The sequence below is a fragment of the Artemia sp. Qi Xiang Cuo genome, unplaced genomic scaffold, assembly GCF_049724085.1.
Source record: "Artemia sp. Qi Xiang Cuo unplaced genomic scaffold, ASM4972408v1 HiC_scaffold_3270, whole genome shotgun sequence".
Classification (NCBI taxonomy): domain Eukaryota; kingdom Metazoa; phylum Arthropoda; class Branchiopoda; order Anostraca; family Artemiidae; genus Artemia; species Artemia sp. Qi Xiang Cuo.
This window is the reverse complement of record NW_028300663.1, coordinates 46,485-68,593: the sequence shown is the minus strand read 5'-3', so window position 1 is coordinate 68,593 and position 22,109 is coordinate 46,485. Positions and strand designations below refer to the sequence as shown.

Below are 22,109 nucleotides of genomic sequence, written 5' to 3'. Positions count from 1 at the left end.
CTTTTCCTACACCAAATTTACCTAGGCTAGGATACCATCTATCCCTATTTCTACCAACCTGGGCGTTAAAATCTCCTGGTAATAACATCATATTTCTACCTGGGACCCTGTCCATTTGCTCCTGTAACTGTAAGTAAAATTCATCCGAGTCACTAGTATCTCCGTCAGTTGGTTCTACAGGGGCGTATACTATTATAACTGATACCCTGAACTTTTTAGTCATAAAATGAGCAATAAGTATTCTATTATTAATACCTTCCCAGCCTAAACAAGACTCTTCAGCTTCCTTATTCATCATGAACCCTACTCCCTGTCTATGCACCCCATCCTTCCTGCCTGAGTAAAAAAATTCTATATCACCTAATTTCATGCTTCCTACCCCTGGGATATGAGTTTCTGAAACTCCTAATAAATCCAGTTCGAATCGTCTGAATTCGTCAGTCAAAATGTCGATATGATTGTCATTTTTTAACTTCGTAACATTCCAAATTCCAATTTTCATGTTCTTTAAATCATTGAAATTATTTTTGCCTCTGAAAACCCTACGAAATATATGCTATAAACCCTAGAAAATATTAAAATTATGACACAAATGTTAAAGTGGTAAATAATTGTTGAAAATCCTTAAGTGCTAGCACATCCGTAGTCAATATTATCCATAGATGTGTGTTAAAATGATGTAGTAGTGCTTTTCCTCGCTCATGGGTCTTGACGTTAGATTACATAAAATGTTGTCATCCATATTAGACCTGACCGTTTAAAACGAGGTTTGTCGTGTGACGTCATTGGAGTCCAGAAGGGTGTGCCGTAGGAATAATTAAAAGCCGACCGCTAGAAACAGGGACTGTATTGTACAGGTATAAGGGATTAGGAGCTCCCCTATCTGACCCTTTAAATACCATGCTATTTAAAGCGCGAGGGTGCGTCGTGACGTCAGAGGGTATGTCATACAAATCCCATGTTAATCTGCTACGGACCGATTTAAAGCGCGAGGGTGTGTCGTGAGGTCAGAGGACTATAGCGAAAATCCTATGGAAAAAGGAAGGGCATGTCGTAGAAACAGGGCATGTTGCAGAAATCCCATGTAAATCTGATATGGGCGTTGCAGAAATCCGTGATGGGATACTAGTTATTTTACAACTCCGGAAAGAAATTTTATTTATTTTGATGGCAGGGTGGGGCCCGATTGGGTTCAATAGTTCCAATAGACTTATATCCGGCTCTGTTTACTTGTTCATGTGAAGCCGTTTGTCAAATAAATAATTGTAAAGAAGAGATTATAGACCGTTTGCTTTCGTTGTTGCATTTTGATGGGGACATCTACGATGGAAAAGGATCCTTACGCTCTTGCTGCGAAATCGCGATCTTTTTCATATTCGTACTTTTTTTATATTTCCATACATTTTTTTTTTAATTTGTATATACCCATATAATTTTGAGATGTTGTATTTCCTTCAAAATACTTTCATTAGTACGTCTATGTATTGATTTATTCGTTTACAAACTTGTCTTGTGTAGAATAGGTATCTAATAAATTAGTTGCATTTAATTTAATTCTGCTTGTATGCTACTTCCTTTTCGTAGTAAATTTATTAAGAAAAGGTGGAATAGTTTTCTTATTTACTTAGCTGGGTTATACTGAGAAGCGCAGAAACACATATACGGGAAAGTGAAAAAAAGTGAAAACAAAACACATTTTAATGTTTTCACTTTTTGACTTCAAAAAATAAAGAAGCATCAAGACTATATGGAATAAATATCACAATATGTATATTAAACTGACAACATACGATTATTATTTTTTAGTAAATTGCAAATTATGTTCTGGTCTTGAAAAGGCGTGGGATTTGTCAGTTCTACTCCTTCTAATTTTTATTCGTTAGTAGTATTGACCCTTTGGATCCCAATATACACATACCCTAAATTTATTATTGGAGCTACTAACCCCTCTTATAGGCCCTTTGGATCCCAATACACACATACCCCAATGTATTATTGGAGTGGCTAGCCCCTCTATGAGACCTAACATTTTTTTTGGAAACAATATATTTTTTCTTAAACCATTACTTAACGGTTCCCATATCCCATCATTTCGAGGGCACACATAGGGTCTTATCGCAACTTCCGGTTGATAAAGAATAATTTTTCTATAACGTACCCACAAATACAAGCGAGCCCATAGTGTTATCTCAACCAATTATTGTGATAAAAGAGAAAGACGGTCCATGTTATTTTCATTAGATGAAGAATACTCCTAAATCAGTATTCTTGTTTTTTTTACACTGGTCTTTGGGTGTTTTCACTAAAATGCTAGTTTTCTATAATCACACAGACATAGGGAAATATTATCAGTAGGTTTATCAATATCAGTAGGTTATTACATTTATGTTCGTTTTAAGTTTTAATGTTGTTCCTTATTTCCAGTTGATTTTTTGTATTTAATTTGTGACGATTTTAAAATAATGATAGGAAATTCCCATGCCAGCGTGAAAATTTTTTCCTGGAAATTTCCCCCAGGAACATCAAAAATTCCTTTTGTAGAAAATCCCCCGTAAAAAAAACTCACCCTAAAAAATGCTCAAATATTACCTAATAACAGATAATAGGCTATATATGAAACCCATTCTTTGAAGACGATGTAAAATAAATACTAAATAAAAAATACTAAAATAAAATGTAAAACTAAAGTGAAGTGTTTTTCATCTTGATGTTCATATCTTTTGCTCGACGTAGGAGCTTGTCGGCTACGGGACCCACTTCTCCGTAAAATCGATCTAAAATAAAACATAATAGTTTATATAGCGTTTCTGGTGTGCAATTTCTAGCCCTACTCTCTAATGACCTCTACCACTCATAATACATTTTGAGCCAAATGTCTAAAAAACAGATAAGTTAAATTAATGTTTTTATAATTTTTTTTTTAATTATACATAGGATTTTGCTGGGTAAGCTATATGACACTGTTTCCATTTTCCTTTGATTTTCAGTGATTCTCTCTATTCTCGTTAAGGGGATTAGCTTCAAGTGTATCAGGGATATGCGTGTCTCCTTTTCTTTTTGTTAGGGGGGGAGGGGGCTGGGATGGGGGGTTGTGGGGGTTGACAACTAATGCAAATTCGTAGAGATATTTGATGGGTCTCTTAAAAGCCAATACCAAGAGAAAAAATAAGTTTTTCTAATCAAAGTAAAGAGGCAATTTCTAGCTTACAACAAACGAAATTCCATTTGTTCAAGATGGCACATAAAAATGACAAAAATACAAAAAAAAAATATTACAAGGGCTACTGTGAACCATACATAGAGGCAAATGTAACACGCCACCTTTGTTACATCATATTCCGATGACTAATAAAAAAATTTAAACACAAACAATTATGGCAAGAGCTGTTTTAAACCATACAAGGATAATAGAGATTTTATTTCAGTGCCATTTCAGTGATTTTCTGTCCTCCTAAGCTTTGTCGAAACAAAACAAAAGCTAATTGTTTGTGCTTTCTGTTCCAGTTTAAGAGCTATAGCATTCAGTGGCTCTTGACGAAATCAAATGCAAATGAGAAGCTTTTTCTAATGAAGAAATTTTCTAACGGGTTTTTTCTTTTAATATACATTTATAATTTTTTGAATAAATTTCTTTTATAATGAGCTTTATTATTTAAAATTAGTTATAGTATTTTATTGTTTTTATAGTTTAATAATATTTTAAGAATAAATAAATTGAGTTTGAATAATTCCTTATTCAAATGATTGTGCTTCTGGTGGAAACTTTGTTCAATAAATGTTTTTCATTGGCAATCTTTTTTATTTATGCATTCAAAGTCTTTTTATGTCCAAATATTTCTTGGAAAAATTCACGAATTTAACTTCAAATAGGAATTCGAAATCAGATGTCAGAACCATTTCTAATCAGACATCAGCCAGAATTCAGAGAGCAATGTTGCTTCAGAACTCAGAGCAATACATGACAACACTAGGCTTCTGTATACTGTTAGAATTTCACTTTGATAATCAAAGGTATCAATTAATTTCATGTTTTTCTTTGGGCAACCGCTTGGATTAGTCTTATGAGTTATATTATTTTGTAATTAAACGAACTGAACTGAAATTTTTCTTTAAATTTTCGAGATTTCCCTGAATCCCCCAAATAAAAATAGATTTTTCAAAATCTCGCGGAAAATTATAGTTTGCAAATATACAAATGTTAGCTCAAAATACGAATCACTAATTTTCATTCACGTTAATTTCCAGAGAATTTCGGAGAACCCAATTTTCTTTAGGGGTAATTTGGGAAAATCCCCAAGAGTTTGGGAATAACAGAAGCATTGGACAAGATCTTTAATAACAGTATAATATTCTACATAAAACTTAATATGGGAAGCACTTAATCAGCAAAAACCTTAGCTTTGTGTAAGACCTTTGGTACCACAAGTGTTACACCACTTTGTGTGGTACACAACAAAAAAGCGTTACCTTCAATATTTTGATGTGCCAATGGGTCATCTGGATCTCTCGGTTTCTCGTGAAGGAAGGGACATGTCTCCACTCATTTACATTTACCTTTTACCCAAAAAGAGCAAATGTGTGGCCTATTTCGCTTATAGTACGGAACTGTGCGAGCCATCTTCAACAGTAAACTGAATGGCGCTAGTGCTTTGTCTTCTAATGGACCAATAGCTTCATTTTCCCTCTTAAACTGGAAAAAATTTCATTAATACCATATCTTGAATGTTAAGGATAGCTTATGAAAAAGATATTAAACCTGAAATAGAAAATACGAAGAAATCAACAAAAGATTTATAACCAGTCAGAGGCAACGCTGTAGCGTCGCCTATAGTAAAGGCCATACGGCTCCAATGTTTTATTGTTTATTAACTAATAAAAACAAGTTTTTTTTAACTGAAAGTAAGGAGTGACATTAAAACTTAAAACGAACAGAAATTATTCTGTATATGAAAGGGACTGTCCCCTCCTCAACGCCTCGCTCTTTACGCTAAAGTTTTTTATTGTTTTAAAAAATAAAGTTGTGAGACAGAGTCAAACTTTAGCGTAAAGAGCGAGGTGTTGAAGAGGGGACAGCCCCTTTCATATGCAGAATAATTTCTATTCGTTTTTAGTTTTAATATTGCTCCTTACCTTCAGTTAAAAAAACATATTTTTTAAAATTAATTTCTGAACGTTTTTGAATTAATGCAGCTTTGATTTTGGCTCATCGTACATGAATAATTAAAACGAAATTCGCATATTAATTTTCCTTTTTTTGGCTAATTGGCTCTCTTGAAATTTTTGTGCTGACGTAATTTATGAATTAATTTACGTAACGAATGTCTAAATTCGTATGTTTTTATTACGTATATTAGGGAGTTCTCCCCCTAGTCAATATCTCGCTCTTTACGCTAAAGTTCAAATTTTGTTCGAATCACAAACCCCTGAATCACAAAGGCCGGTTAATTAGAATAGATAGCTCTTTTGAAAGTACTAAAAAAAACTTTAGCGTAAAGAGCGAGGTATTGACTAGGGGGTGAACCCTCTCATATACGTAAAAATTTCTGATCATTTTAAGTTTTAATATTGCTCCTTATTTTCAGTTGAAAAAAAAAACTTGTTTGTATTATTTAATTTCTGATCATTTTTTTACATAATGCTCCGAAATCTGGCTCCCCCTTCGTGAAAATATTCCTTCCCCCAAAGAAATATCCTCCATGGAAAGATCCTCCCCCGTAACCCATACTCTGACCCCAATCCCCCCTCCCCCTAGAAAAAAATTCCTCCTGAAAACACGGCAATTTTTCCCCCTTTTTTCGAAAACAAGGCAAATTTTCTCAGGCGCAACTTTTGATGGGTAAGACTAAACTTTACGAAACTTATATATTTGAAATCAACATAAAAATCTGATTCTTCTGGTTTACCTATTGGTATCAAAATTTAGTTTTTTAGAGTTTCGGTAACTATGGAGCCGGGTCGCTCCTTACTTACAGTTCGTTACCACGAACTGTTTGATTATTATTATTATTATTTTTTTCCAGGAGGCCCTTCATATGGAAGGGGTCGTCGTATAAACTTCAAAGGGGGCTCATTCGATTGGAAATCGAGAGTTCTAGTGCCCTTTTTAATAGTAGAAAGTGATTGGAGGGCAACCAGTCCCCCCCCCCCGTCCATCATTCCCCCAAACACATCCAATCAAAATTTTGAGATATCCATTTTGTTCAGAGTAGTTGATTTCCAGATAGAAAATATATTTTTGAGGAGGACAATCCCCCACAACCCTCAGGGCAAGGGTTTTAAGTTATGCTCTGGGGGTAAGGTTATTATAGAAGGCGTTGTCGTAGCAACTTCAAAACAGGCTCATTCGATTGGAAATTCAAAGGGCTGGTGCCCTTTTTAATAGTCGAAAGGGATTGAAGGGCATATAGCCCCCCCCCACGCCCATCATTTCCCCAAACACATCCAATCAAAATTTTGAGATAGCCATTTTGTTCAGCATAGTTGATTTCCTGATAGAAAATATGTTTTTGAGGAGGAAATTCCCCCACAACCCTCAGGGCAAGTGTTTTAAGTTATGCCCTAGGGGCATATAAGGTTTTTTATAGAAGGCGTTGTCGTAGAAACTTTAAAAAAGGCTCATTCGATTGGAAATTCAAAGGGCTAATGCTCCTTTTATTAGTCGAAAGTGATTGGAGGGTAACTAGCCCCCCACGCCCATAACTCCCCCAAACACATCCAATTAAAATTTTGAGATAGCAATTTTGTTCAGCGTAGTTTATTTCCAGATAGAAAATATGTTTTTGAGGAGAGCACTCCCCCAAAACCCTCACGGCAAGGGTTCTAAGTTATGGCTTGGTGCATATATGGTTTTTATAGAAGGCGTTGTCGTAGAAACTTCAAAAAAGGCTCATTCGATTGGAAATTCAAATTGCTAGTGCCCTTTTTAAAAGTTGAAAGTGATTGAAGGGCAAATAGCCCCCCCCCCACACCCATCATTCCCCCAAACACATCCAATTAAAACTGTGATAGCCATTTTGTTCAACGTAGTGGATTTCCAGATAGAAAATAGGTTTTTGAGGAGGACACTCCCCCACAACCCTTGGGGGCAAGGGTTTTAAGTTATGCCCTGAGTGCATATAAAAACGATGCTGACACAATGTACTAAATATTTTTTTTCCTTTAGAGTAGGGCACTTCATACGGAAGGGGTCGTCGTAGAAACTTCAAAAGCGGCTCATTGAATTGAAAATTCAGAGTTCTAGTGGCCTTTTTAAAAGCCAAAAGTGATTGGAGGGCAACTATCCCCCCCCACGCCCGTTATTCCCCCAAACACATCCAATTAAAATTTTGCGATAGCCATTTTGTTCAGCGTAGTTGATTTCCAGATAGAAAATATGTTTTTAAGGAGGCCACTCCCCCACAATTCTCAGGGTAAGGGTTTTAAGTTATGCCCTGGGGTATATAAGGTTTTTATAGAAGGCGTTGACGTAGAAACTTTAAAACAGGCTCTTTCGATTGGAAATTCGAAGTGCCCTTTTTAATAGTCGAAAGTGATTGGAGAGCAACTAGCCCCCCCCCACGCCCATCATTTCCCCAAACACATCTAATCAAAATTTTGAGATAGCCATTTTTCTCAGCGTAGTTGATTTCCAGATAGAAAATATATTTTTGAGGAGGATACTCCCCCACAGCCAATATATTTTTTCTGAAAAAATACAAATGAATGTGCATTGTCAGTTTAATAAAGATATACCGATATTTCGTAATAAAAATGTTAATATTATTTGATTTATTTAAGTTATAAAAGTAAAAACATTTATATTTTTTAAGTAAAGTGCGAATTTTGTTCTGGCCTTGGGAAGGCATAGGAGTTTTGTGACCAACTTTTTTTAATTTCTGCTCGTTTTGAGTTTGACTCGGTTAATTATTGTAATTTCTGTTCGTTTTGGGTTCGATTTATTTATCGATGCTGGTTTTGTTGAATGGAGTTCTTTACTTTTCTTTGAAAAACTTATTTTGTGGAAAAAGTTTTTTAAATTAATTAAAGAAAAAATGAAACCCAAAACGAACAGAAATTAAATAAACAATCATAGCAAAAAATACATACAACAAATAATAATATAAATGAATATATAGATCTTAAAGCGAGCAATGCTTAGATTGAATATGAAAATCAAGCTTAAAACAAAAAAAAATATTTTCCTATTGAAGTATTAATGAAACTTAAAACGAACAGAACTTAAATAAAAAATCAATGCTAACAAACATACAATAAATGATAATGTAAGTGATTAAATAAATCATAAAATAAATGGAATTCAAATTAAATATACAAATCAAGCTTGAAGTGAATAAAAATCACCACAAACCAGAGTTTGGGTATGACCTCCTTCTCTCACTGTAAAAGTCTAAAGCCTACTGCGTCATTGGCACTTTATTAAGACACCTATTTTAAGTGGAGTGGGGAGCAGTAGCAGATCCAGGTGGGGTTGCGCCCCCTCCCCCCTAACGGACTGGCGGGGTGGGGTATATTAGCAAGACGACAGCAAATGAATTGATACAACTTTGCGCTGAAGAAACTATAAGTAGTATTAAAACAAGAATCATTTAAGCTCAATTTTACAGTTTGATATATGGTTAAACCACTGATTCGTCACATACCTCACAACTTAGTCTTTCTCTGCACTATTTTTATGACAGCAGTATTCTAGAGGACTTTGCTGGATATATGGACCTTCCCGAAACGAGCTATAAGGGTATAACTGAACATGAACCTAACATTACAGGGGAAATTTTAGGCAATTCTGTGCTCAAGCTAATGGAAGCTATTGGATTAATCGTTGACAATTATGTTGGCATTATGTTGACATCATAAAAGATGCTAAGAGAAGCAGCCTCTGTGGATGCAAAAATCATGCTCTTGACCTACCGAAGTTGCAAGTTTTTTTTAGTGCATCAGAAAAATGTGATTTTGTCCTTAAAAATTTTTTCGGTTATCATGTACAAGATTGCTCATTGGTTTGTAAGTCACGAAAGTATATTGCGATTCAGAGATGATATGCCTAAAATAGTTGAAGCTCTTAGAATTGTGTTTTCATGGCGTGACAGTTATTCATTGACAAAAGCAAATTGCTTGCTGTACGCAATTTTAACCTTGGACTTTAGTATTACTAATTACTGTTTGAGTGGTAGAACTGACACAACTCTCATACTTACTAAGTGATACCACATAGTTAAGCAACGTGCTAATTGGTTTGAGAAATACGAATAGTAAAAAAAAAATGAATGACTCCAAAAGATGGATCAAGACCATTTTTTTTCCAATACAAAACTTGAAACATTATATAGAAATATTAAATATAATATTTTTCTGAAGAGGGTGAGCAGTTTTTCTTATGGTTGGGTGATTTTTATATCTTAGTTTTTTTTTGGAGGGTAGGAACCTTAAACGGACTGATTTTACGGATCAATCCATTTTAACTTTATATATATATCGGAGAGGAAAACAAAGTTGTCATGTTTTTTTCCTGAAGAATTAAACTATGGAGATGCGACCTTTTGATACCCTCCCATGCAAATTTCTGTTTTGTTTTTTGATTACGTAACTCTTTTATTCAGATAGATTTAACCGAAAAGAAGCAGCGTCGACGAAATCAGCGACGGATTCTCGAAAGCGGTGCTATTAGGAATGATGTAAGTAGTTCAAAATTTGTTGAAGTTGTTTTCTAGATTTTATAACGTTTCCTTTTCAACAGCCCCAGCTGTGCGCTGATACCGAACAAGATGGAATATTTTATTGGAAAACTGGATATCACAGTAAAATGGTTTAAAATTCGGGAAGATTTGTTCGATTTCAATCCTTTGAAAACCTTCGATTCTCACATTACCCATTCACTGTCCTACCACTAAACAAATGGAAAAACTAAATTTCAGTTACCTTTATTTCAGCATTTTTAACATAATATTTTTGGTTGAAATCGCTCATAGGCACCTCATTCTTCATACCAAGGGCTTTATCTCGTACTTTAATTGGTAAGCTATAATCAAGGTCCAAAATGTAAGTTTGGCAAACATTCTTTATTTTTGCACACGTTTGACATATCTCCGTCTTTCTAAACCTCATTTTTACTTCAGGAGACCAACTAAATATAGTGAAAGGCCTGGAACATATTTTGCATTCTTTTCAATACTTGCCTTTTTACTAAAAAGAAAAACAGAAAACCAATTAATGCGATAAAAATAGTTTTTCAGTGTAAAATTATTTTGCTTCAGTACTAGCTCCCCGCAAATCTTTTTGGTTACTTGAAAAGGCCACTAGAACTTTTAATTTCTATTAGAATGAGCCCTCTCTCAATATTTTAGGGTCATTTATTTGATACGATTACCCCAGAGAAAAACAAAAACTAAATAAACATGCATCCATTACCTTTCTTCTGGCAAAAAAAACAACAACAACTAAATATCTCATTTTTGAAGATAAAACTTTGAAACCTCTACAGTAGGGTTCTCGGATATGCTGAATCTGATGACATGATTATCATTAAGATTCATTGACGGATTTCCCCCATATTTCGAAAACCAGACAAATTCTCTCAGGCTCATAACTTTTGATTGGTGACATCAAACTTTGTGAATCTTATATATTCGGAATGAGAATAATGAGCCAATTTTCTTATGTATCTATTGATATCAAAATTTCATTTTTGTTTGTACTATTGATACAAGTCGTTTCTTACTTACAATCTTATACCCTAAGCTGTTTGATTCAATTCCTCAGACATGGTATACTTCTTCTTATAGATTGTAAATCCCCCATCTATTTACTTGGAAAATTTATCTGCTTGCTAAAGATTTTCAATTATCAATATTTCAGTTTCAATCATCAATTTTCCATTTTAATTGTTTTTAGTTTATTGCATTCAAGAATAGTAAGAAGCATTATAATCAATGTTTAACCAAACAAAAGGTGAAAGGAACAAAATTTAGTATCAAATAGTACTTACAAAATTACAAAATAGATCTTACAAAATTAACCCTGTAAATGAAAAACTCTACTCTTAAAATGAAAAAAGCATTCTTACCATTCGAATATGAGGATTGTCCCCAAGAAAAGTCTGACATAATATGGGAAAATCCTGCAAGAAATAGATATATATTAAATTTAAAATACTTCAATTTTCTAAAAGCACCAAACAAACCAGAAATTTCTTAGCAACAGTATATATTTTCTCCCAAAAAAATTTACTTATAAAAATGAATTTTGAAAATGACAAAGATTTTGTCATGCATTCCAAAAGTAGGCCAAGTCTAAGTACAATCTCTTTTTTTATGCTGTCAATCCCTGTCCCCTTTTTTAGGGGGAGGATAATCTTTGGGGTACTGGGGCACCATTGGCGGATTGAACTAGGCCTCCAAGCAAAAGTTTCACAATTCGGGTTTTACTTTCACCATCCCATTAAGAAGTGAGTGAACTGGTTAATGGTTTCAACATCACACACAAGACTATTATTTAGTATTAGGTCAATGGCGTCCCTAACTGACACCTAAATTTTTTTTTTGAAAAATCGATTTATAAAAGGCAAGTGGGTTGCCTTTCATACAAATCTTGGGGTAGGAGGATTTTTCTGTTCCCTTATATAAAGGTGTTGCAAAGATGTAACCAAATATTATCAAGGACTAGCTTATCCACACACAAGGGACAATCTTTTCCCTCTAAGAGTTACCCAAATAATCAGTCCCCTCCCCAAAGAGAGATAGGATATTGAGGTCTAAAAATGTTCTTTTTAGCTTTTCTAATGACCGTCCATTTTTTTCCAAAGAGCATACTCTAATACGAACAAAAAGACAAGGAACTATTTGTGAGATGAAATTAGTTTGCTAATAGGCACCGCGGGACGAGATTGGGGACGAGATGGTATAAAGTTACCAATCCCTTTATATTATGGACCTATAAGGCGATCAAACACGTTATATTTGGATTCAGGGACGAGATCGTGTAATGCAACCAGACGGGTTTCTGAGCCAACATCTATCTTTTTTTAAGAATATACGGTAACTTGAATAGTAATTGGATTCAAATATAAGGAGTGATTTTTCTTGTATTCAAAGGTTTATTGGACTTTCCTGTAAAATGGTTAACAACCAAGCTTTCGGCTAATAGCATTCAATGGTAAGTTTAATGATAGCATATGGGAGTTAATTAGTATCAACTATACAAAGAATATGCATAGATACGTAATAGATTTGACGCCTACAAGAGACATTGATATTAGGTATTGATAGGTTTATTGGACTTTTCTGTAAAATAATCTACAGCCAAGCTTTCGGCTATTAGCATTCGACGGTGGGTTTAATGATAGCATATGGGATAAATTACTATGTTTGCGAAAAAGATATTATACTGGCATAACTCTGCAAATGAACGATCTTGATTGGTGATTGAATAATAGGAGTGACAATGATCTCAATTGGTGATCAGATTGTATGAAGGTGTTAAAAAAGGGTTAAACTAATTACCAGTTAAGGTAAGCCCGAAAGGGTTGTTAACTCATAGGGAATTTATTATAAATTTGGAAGAGCATCAATCTATGCAAATGGTTAACGATAAAAAAATTACCTTGTAAGTTGACCTAGCTTTACTTCTCCGATGTGTTCTACATAATACACAAGTATCGTCTGAACAGTGTTGTCATTATAAAATATGTTCTAACATTCTATTATACTAAAAAGTTGATACTAATAGAGATGTAGATGACAAGAAAGGAATTTTAATAAAGAAACTCAGAACAATCCTTAGAAATCCTTGGAAATCAAGTAGTGAGATGATTATGAGTATGAACCGTCAAGGATTGTAACCACAAATAACCCTAACCACCAAGGGCATGAACCTTCAAAAGTCCCCTACCCCCAACATCCAAGAGACCCCCCCCCGAACTTTTTGGGCCCCTCCCCCCATTTTTTTACATCCCTTAGAATGACATTAAACATACTTAAAACAGAAAAAATCACATTTAATATTTTGCAAATTCAAAATGAGAATGATATAGAAATGTTAGTCACGACTTTTACTATTAGAAAAATATTATTTGTATTAGCACTTTTTTTTGGACTAAATTTTTTTTTTGACTTTTTTTTACGTATGTTAAAATGACATGAAATATGCATACGGCTCTAACAATTGTATTCTCTGCTAGATCAGAAACACAATGCGGCTTTCCCACTGGTACTCTATGTTCGGTTATCGACACTACCTAGTTTACTGTATGTATTAAATCAGTATTTCTTAGGCAGTGGAACAATAAACACATAAATAATATCTCTAAAAAAGTTAAGATGAACCATTTTAGAAAAGTGTGTTCTCATGATAGTGTTATTGTAGCATTGAATTCTAACAAGGAGATGTATTTAAACTGTGAAATAAATACAAGTGGTAGCACTATCCGAAACGAATGCATGCATTATCATGAAAGTAAGTAATTAAATTTCTTTGGACTACCAAAAAAAAATCCCATTGTACAAATGGTGGATATGCGAGAGTGAGATCTCCGGAGATGATTGCACTCAAAGAGAACGCTAACAAAAAATAATAGTGTATGAAGAGGGGTATCTTCTTGCTAGTGCTTCTGGTAACATAATACCTGTTCATAGAACCTATTGTCATCTTTTAGGTATTAGCATTAAAATGAAAGCAAAGACAAAAAGAAAGGTCTACTCTTCTACTAATATCATAAACCATATCTTGTCTACGTGCTGGAACTGTTATCTTTGTAAAAATGATGTTGTAATAGACAGTGAAGGTGCCGGACAAATAAAAAGGGCATTGGTAGAAAATATCACTAAGGAATATAAAGATGAATCGATGAAAAACAAAGTGCCAGCAAACGTTACTACCATTGATCAAAAAGTCAATGAATCAAATTATACCAAAGACGAAACGCATATTGAACCTGTCGGTGACACACCAGTAAATATTGTGTATGACTCAAAATGGATTAATGATTTTTCTACCGATTACGAGTTAAGAGAAGACAATAGCTTCAATATCAAGAGAGAACAGGGAAAACTATTTTATGGAACAGATTCAAAATGTCCAAAGTTGATCATTGATATTAATAATGTATCTACCATATATTTATATTAATATCATATATGCCATTATTTCATTAAAAATATGTTATCTATTACTTTGTTATATTTCCATTATTTCTAGGGTACGCTAAAGAGAGAGAGACAAAAACACAACCATATACATAGATTCAGACAAAAAAACGACAAAGACAGGTATGGGGAGAAGAAAACACAGGCCCAGACACATAGACAAAGAGACTAAGAGAGACCAAAACACACAGAAATACATAGATTAAGACATGCAAACCGACAATGACAGGCACTGGGGCAAGCAAACACAAACCCAGACACAAAGTTAAAGACACTGAGAGAAAGACTAAAACAAATACAACTACATAGATTCAGACACGCAAACCAACAAAGACAAGCACTCGGGCAAGCAAACACCCACCCAGACACATAGGCAAAGAGAGTGAGAGTATGGATTCAGACGTAAAAACCGACAACGACAGACACTGAGAGAGAGGCAAACACCCATCCACAAACACAGGCAAAGAAAGTGACAGTCAAAAATGCATAAAAATACATATATTCAGAAATACAAACCGACAATGACAGGTACTGGGAGAAGCAAACATCCGTCCACATACATAGGTAGAGAGAGTGAGAGAGATAAAAACACATTCAAATATATGGATTAATTCATACAAACCAACAAAGACAGGCACTGAGGTAAGCAAACACCCACCCAGACACAGGCAAAGAGAGTGACAGAGACTAAAACAAATACTCTATAGACTCAGACATACAAACCGAAAAGACAGGTAGTGAGATAAGCAAAAACCCGCCCAGACACACAAGCAATGGAAGTGAGAGAGACAAAAACACATACAAATACATAGATTAAGACATGCAAACCGACAAAGAAAGACACTGAGAGAAGCAAACACCCACCTAGATTCACAAGCAATGAGAGTGAGAGTATGGATTCAGACATAAAAACCGACAATGACACACACTGAGAGAGAAGCAAACACCAACCCAGATACACAAGCAAAGAGAGTGAGAGAGTAAAAAATGCATAAAAATACATAGATTCAGACATACAAACCGATAATGACAGGTACTGGGAAAAGCAAACATCCTCCCAGACACATAGGTAGAGAGAGTGAGAGAAATAAAAATACATAAAAATAAATATATTAAGACATGCAAACCAACAAAGACATGCACCAAGACAAGCAAACACCCGCCCAGACACACAAACACAAGCAAAGGAAGTGAGAGAGACAAAAACAAATTCAAATATATAGATTCAGACATACAAACCGTCAAAGACAGGCACTGAGATAAGCAAACACCCGCCCAGACACAAACAAGCAATGGAAGTTAGAGAGACAAAAAAAATACGAAAATATAGATTAAGACATGCAAACCGATAAAGACAGGCAGTAGGACAGACACACACTTACCCAGACACACAAGCAAAGAGAGAGAGACAAAAACAAATGCAAACATTTGGATTCAGACGTAAAAACCGACAAAGACAGTCACCGGGTAAAGCAAACACCTGCCCAGACACACAAGCAAAGAGAGAGAGAGAGAGAGAGAGAGAGAGACAAAAAACACATACAAAAATGTAGATTCAGACCTAAAAACCAACGAAGACAGGCGCTGGGATAAGTAAACACCTGCCCAGACACATAGGCAAAGAGAGTGAGAGTATAGATTCAGGCATACAAACCGACAAAGCAAACACCCTTCAAGACCCACAAGCAATGGAAGTGAGAAAAACAAAAACACATACAAATACATAGATTAAGACACGCAAACCGACAGAGACAGGCAGTAGGATAGGCAAATAACTGCCCAGACACATAAGCAAAGAGAGAGAGACAAAAAACACATTCAAATACATAGATTCAGACATAAAAACCAACAAAGACGCGCACTGGGACAAGCAAACACCTGCCCAGACACACAAGCAAAGAGAGAGAGAGAGAGAGAGACAAAATCACATACAAACATATAGATTCAGACGTAAAAACCAACGAAGACAGGCACTGGGATAGGCAAACACCTGCCCAGATAAATAGGCAAAGAGAGTGAGAGTATAGATTCAGGCGTACAAACCAACAAAGAAAAAATTGGGAGAAGCAAACACCCACCCATACACACCGGCAAAGAGAGTGGGAGAGGCAAAAACAGATACAAATACATAGATTAAGAGATACAAACCGACAATGACAAGCACTGGGACAAGCAAACATCCGCCCAGACACAACGACAAAGAGAGTGAGAGTATAGACTCCGAAGTAAAAACGACAAAGACAGACATTGAGAGAAGCAAACACCCACCTAGAATCACAAGCAAAGAGAGTGAGAGTATGGATTCAGCGATAAAAATTGACAAAGACAGACACTGAGAGAAGCAAACATCCACCCAGACACATATTCAAAGAGAGTGAGAGATATAAAAAGACACGCAAATATATAGATTCAGACATAAAAACCGACAAAGACAGACACTGAGAAAAGCAAACACCCACCCAGATTCACAAGCAATGAGAGTCAGAGTATGGGTTCAGACGTAAAAACTGACATTGACAGACATTGAGATCTTCTTTGGAGCTGTCGCCATAGAATCGAATCGGGTCTTTACGCTGGTAGGATGCATCCAAGATAAGCTTCTTGTCAGTGAAGCTGGTTACCGTGAAGAGGACTGGTGGGTGTCGCAGTGGTTGTCCGGCCGTGGGGGCCGAAGCTGGTAGTCTTTTCATGTTGAAGACTTTGGTTGCTAGTTTGTAGTTGTCCTGGAAGTATTTAGCAAGGAAGTCTTTGTCACTTGCTTGGATCGGGATCCTGTATCCGACAACGTTAAGTTTGCGTCTCTGCCTGTCTTGCTCACTTCTGACTGTACAGTGTATATGTTTGTCAAGTGCATCTGGTGCAAGCCCAGTCACTTGAGCGGTAATTGCCAATTCAACAATTGCTTTTATCTCAACAACATTGCATTTTGTGGCAAGTTCATCATGAATCTCTCTGAAACTTGGTTGACTGTGGTCGTTATGCTAGCAATGTCTTCTCGCACCTTTGATTTGAAAGATTCGATGGTTTTGGTTAGGGTGTTGGCGTTGCGCACAGGCTTGTTCAAAATGCACTGGGGACAGCTCCATTCACAGGTCATTGTACGATTCATTTTCTCTAGCAGGAAGTACTGTTCATCACTTAATCCTAGGCACTCAATACAAAACCAGTTAGGACATTTGACGCAGTTGACGGCTTGCGAGTTCTCGTCCAGACTTTTTGCACATCCCGGGCACTTATCTTGTCCTTTTACGGGGCTCTCACGTTGTCTCTTTTTTGGTGCCATTATTGCCTTGACAAATTTTAAGATAGACAGAATGTGGGAAGTGCAATACTCAAATCACCTATTCCCAGCAGTTTAAGGATTAAAATCCTGCTGGTACCAATTCGGCCTCTTGTTTGTTTGCTATTGCTCCCTTCTGCACAAATTATCCACTAAAAATACGCGAAAAAACGGACGAGCCAACGTAATCAATGGTGGTTTTAGAGTTTAGCGTTTGGTAACTGTGCTTTATTGCTGACTGCAAATTCGGAAGAAGAAGAAGACACTGAATTCAGCCTGGCCTTATTTACAAACAAACAAACAGCTGTTTATTAGCAGACAAAGGACAAGTCCCTTGGGAATAGAAAATAAAAATTTTCTAACATCAAAAATCAGGTAAATAAAGTGAAACACCAGGGAAACCCTCTTAAAATGAAACTTAATATCAAATATAAGCAGGTATGGTAAAATATGGGTAGAAATAAATGTTCTTTCTCACAAATTTGGTCAACAATCCTTTATTCACTTTCACACCTCCCAGTTGCTGTTGCTGTGGACATCCCCTACGACAAAAAACAATTTAATATAATATACACAAAAAACCACCAGGGGAGATTCTATTAACTATAGCCGCTAGTACGGCAATGATGCTATAATAAGAAAACTCAATACAGTCAATTAAACCACATCATGCCCCTAAACATTCAGCCAACAAGCTGAAGAACAATAAGTTCATCGTAAATAAGGCTAGAAACACTTAGTGCGATAGCCCTACTAGCGATATTCTAGATACTGAGCAAAATAATTCAAAAATAATTTTTTGAAAATATATCTTCAAAAATTGTAGTGAGAACCAGATAAAGAACAAGTTCTCACGATAAATTTGAAGATTTGTCGGAAAAAGAAAAAGTTCTCACTACTTTTTTGAAGATAAGTCTGAAAATTCCCTGTTCGACACGAATTGGGATTCAGCGGCCGCTGCACTAGCTTCTGCAGCAGATGGTTGGCTGGTGGCTGGTGCTGCTGCGAGGCATAGTTTCTTCTTCTCTTTCCTCTTCTGAGAGAGCTTCCTGATAGTTTCCTCTTCTGAGAGAGCTTCTGCAGCTCCCTCTGCAGATACATTCCAGATACTGAGCAAAATAATTCAAAAATAATTTTTTGAAGATATATCTTCAAAAATTGTAGTGAGAACCAGAAAAAGAACAAGTTCTCACTACTTTTTTAAAGATATGTCTGAAAATTCCCTGTTCGACACGCATTGGATATTTCAAAGTACCTTTTCTTTTTCTAACAATTTTTATAAAATTATATAACTCAGTTGTAGGATTCCCGACATGGGTATCTACTATATTCCAGAAGCAAAAGGCGAGAGAAAAAAAAAATGAGCATTTTTTTTTTTTACATTGAACTTGCTTTCAATTTAAATCCGATAGCAAAAACTGCAAGTCCACAAGTCTTTTAGATCGTTTCGAAAAAAAATTGTTAAAACTTGATTGTCAACCATTAACACCGCTCTGACTAACACCCAGGTAAACTGACAGAAGGACCGAAACACATAGGGCGCTATCCCTACTGAGCGATATTCTAGATACTGAACAAAATAATTCAAAAATAATTTTTTTAATATATATCTTAAAAAATTGTAGTGAGAACCAGATAAAGAACCAGTTCTCACGATAAATTTGAAGATTTGTCAGAAAAAGAAACAAGTTCTCACTACTTTTTTGAAGATATGTCTGAAAATTTAATCAACGTACATGTTTAATCAACATCAAATTTGCATATTAATTTTACTTTTATTGGGTTAAATGACTATCTCAAACGTTGATTAATTTTATTTACGAACGATTTATTAGTAATAAATATACGTAACTTACGAATTAACTTACATAACGAATTTCTATATTCATATACTTTTAATACGTATATTGGGGGGTTCCCCCCTAGTCAATACCACGGTCTGTACGCTTAGGTTCAAATTTTGTTCCAGTTCCTTAAGAATGACCTCTTGATCACAACGGCTGTTAATTAGAATAAATAGCTGTTATGAAAGTACTAAGAAATCTTTGGCTCAAAGAGCGAGGTATTGACTAAGGGGCGAACTCAATCATATACTTAATATTTTCTGTTCGTTTTAAGTTTTGATGTTGCTCCTTACTTTCAGTGATGTTGCTCCTTTTTTTTATATAATTTCTGATAAAAAACCCCGACCTATCCCCCCCCCCTCACTACCAGAAAAAAATCCCCCTAAAAACGCCTGTATACTTCCCAATAACCAATACTATATGTTAACATCGGGTAAAGTTCGTAACTTTCAGCCCTCCCCCCCAGGGACTTTGGGGGATCAAGTCATTCTAAGAGACATAGTTATCATATTTTCGACCATGATGAAAGATGGCTATCTCAAAATTTTGATCGGGTGACTTTGGGAAAAAAATGAGCCTGGGAGGTGGCCTAGGTGCCCTACATTTTTTTTGGTCACTTAAAAAGGCACTAGACTTTCAATTTCCGTTCAATGAGCCCTCTCACGATATCTGGACAACTGGGTCAACGTCCTAGGAAAAACAACAACAAACAAAATACAAATAAACACGCATCAGTGTTCTTCTTCTGGCAAAAATAGAAATTCCGCATTTTGAAACCTCTACAATAGGGTTCTCTGATACGCTGAATCTGATGGTGTGATTTTCATTAAGGTTCTATAGCTTTTAGGGTTTCTTTCCCCCTTTTTAAAAAATCAGCCAAATTTTCTCAGGCGCGTAACTTTTGATTGGTAGGACAAAACTTGACGAAATCTATGTATTTGAAATCAGCACTAAACTCTGATTCTTTTGATATATCTTTTGGTATCAAATTCCCGTTTTTTTCCCTTTACAAGAACTTAAATACCTTGTGATTATGATTACTTAATTAAGATTACATGATTATGTGATAATTGAAGCTCATGTACTGATTTTAAAAGGCACGGGGGTGTTAGCTCAAATTATCTTGTTTCTGCTCGTTTTAAGTTTGATTTGGCTATTTACTATAATTTCTTTTCGTTTTCGGTTTCATTTATTTATTGAGGGTGTTTTATGCTGGTTTTACGCCAGAAAAATAATTTGACTGTATTTTTCCTCATCTTAGGTGTAATTTTACTCTTACTTTACTGTGAAAAACTTCTTTTGTGGAAAAAGTTTTTCAAATTAATCAATAATTTATTGATGGTAGTTTCTGTTTGTTTTAAGGTTGAATTATTACGAGAGTTCTGAAATATAATAAACATCATAACCAGAAATTAAAAAAAAAATTAAAAAGAGCTGTAACCTCTGTTTTCAAATGAGGATTTGCACTTACTGTTTCCCAAAACATTTTGAAAGATACGGACATTCTGCCTAAGTTGTCGAAGAGACAGTGAAGCTTATCAGTATTCATAAATACTTGATTTCTAAGAAGTTATGCATGGAAGATGGGAAATTTTTATTTGAAAGAAAAGTAGAAAATTTATAGAATCAAACCTTAAAAACCGAAAAATTCCCAGAGGGAATTTTGTTTCTGGATAACCAATAACAGCTTCATTTCTTACAAGATCAAAAGCTGTCTAAGATTACATGATTATTTGATAATTAAAGCTCATGTTCTGATTTTAAAAGGCATAGGGGCTGTTAGCTCAACTTATCTTGTTTCTGCTCGTTTTAAGTTTGATTTGGCGATTTACTGTAATTTCTGTTCATTTTCAGTTTCGTTTATTTATCAAGGGTGTTTTATGCTAATTTTATGGCTGAAAAATAATTTGACTCTTTTTTTCCTCTTATTAGGTGTAATTTTACTCTTTACTTAACTATGAAAAGCTTCTTTTGCGGAAAAAGTTTTTCAAATTAATCAGTAATTGATTAATAGTAGTTTCTATTGGTTTTAAGGTTGAATTATTACAAGAGATCTGGAATATAATAAATATCATAACCAGAAATTTAAAAAAAAGTAAAAAGAGGTAGAACCTCCGTTTCTAAATGAAGATTTGCAGTAGTTACTTCCCAGAACATTTTGAAAGATTGGAAAATTCTGCCTAGGTTGTCAAAGAGACAATATTAAGTTTATCAGAATTCATAAATACTTGATTTCTATGAAGTTAAGCTTAGAAGATAGGAAATTTTATTTGAAAGAAATGTAGGGAATTTATAGAATCAGAACTCCAAAACAGAAAAGTTCCCAGGGGGTATTTCGTTTCTGGATAACTAATAACAGCTTCAGTTCTTACAAGATTAAAAGCTATCTATCCGCATTGGAAATTGAAATTGTACCTTGTTTAGAAAAAGTTACAGTAGAGGGGGGGGGGGGGGGGTGCTACACCCACGATTAAACCCCCCCTTCGAAACCCGATCCGGACACTTTTTTTTAAAACTCCCACGATCACCCCGTGGTTTATGAGCCATATATGGGCATGGAAACCCTAGGGAGAATGATTACGTAATGGGGTCAATGACCTCTTTTTCCAAGGTCGATTTATTTGATGTTTCTATGTGTAATAGCTCTGGGGCGAAGGTTGCACATGCGCATTGAATTTTAACGGGAAACAATGTTATTGATCTAGGACTCGAGGGGGAAGTGAATTTCCGAGAACTTGACTGCGTAATCGATCGTGAATGTCATGGTGTCCAGAAATAGTATTTGTTGTTATTGCTCTAGGCAATGTTATGAGTTTCCCGGAATTTGGAACACCTGTGCTGTCGACCTCA

General features: G+C 35.3%; 1 pseudogene; it reads right to left on the bottom strand.

Moving 5' to 3' along the window:
• Positions 1–2,682: 2,682 nt before the first annotated feature.
• On the bottom strand, positions 2,683–16,825 carry LOC148938450 (pre-mRNA-splicing factor RBM22-like; annotated as a pseudogene).
• Between the last annotated feature and the right edge of the window lie 5,284 nt (positions 16,826–22,109).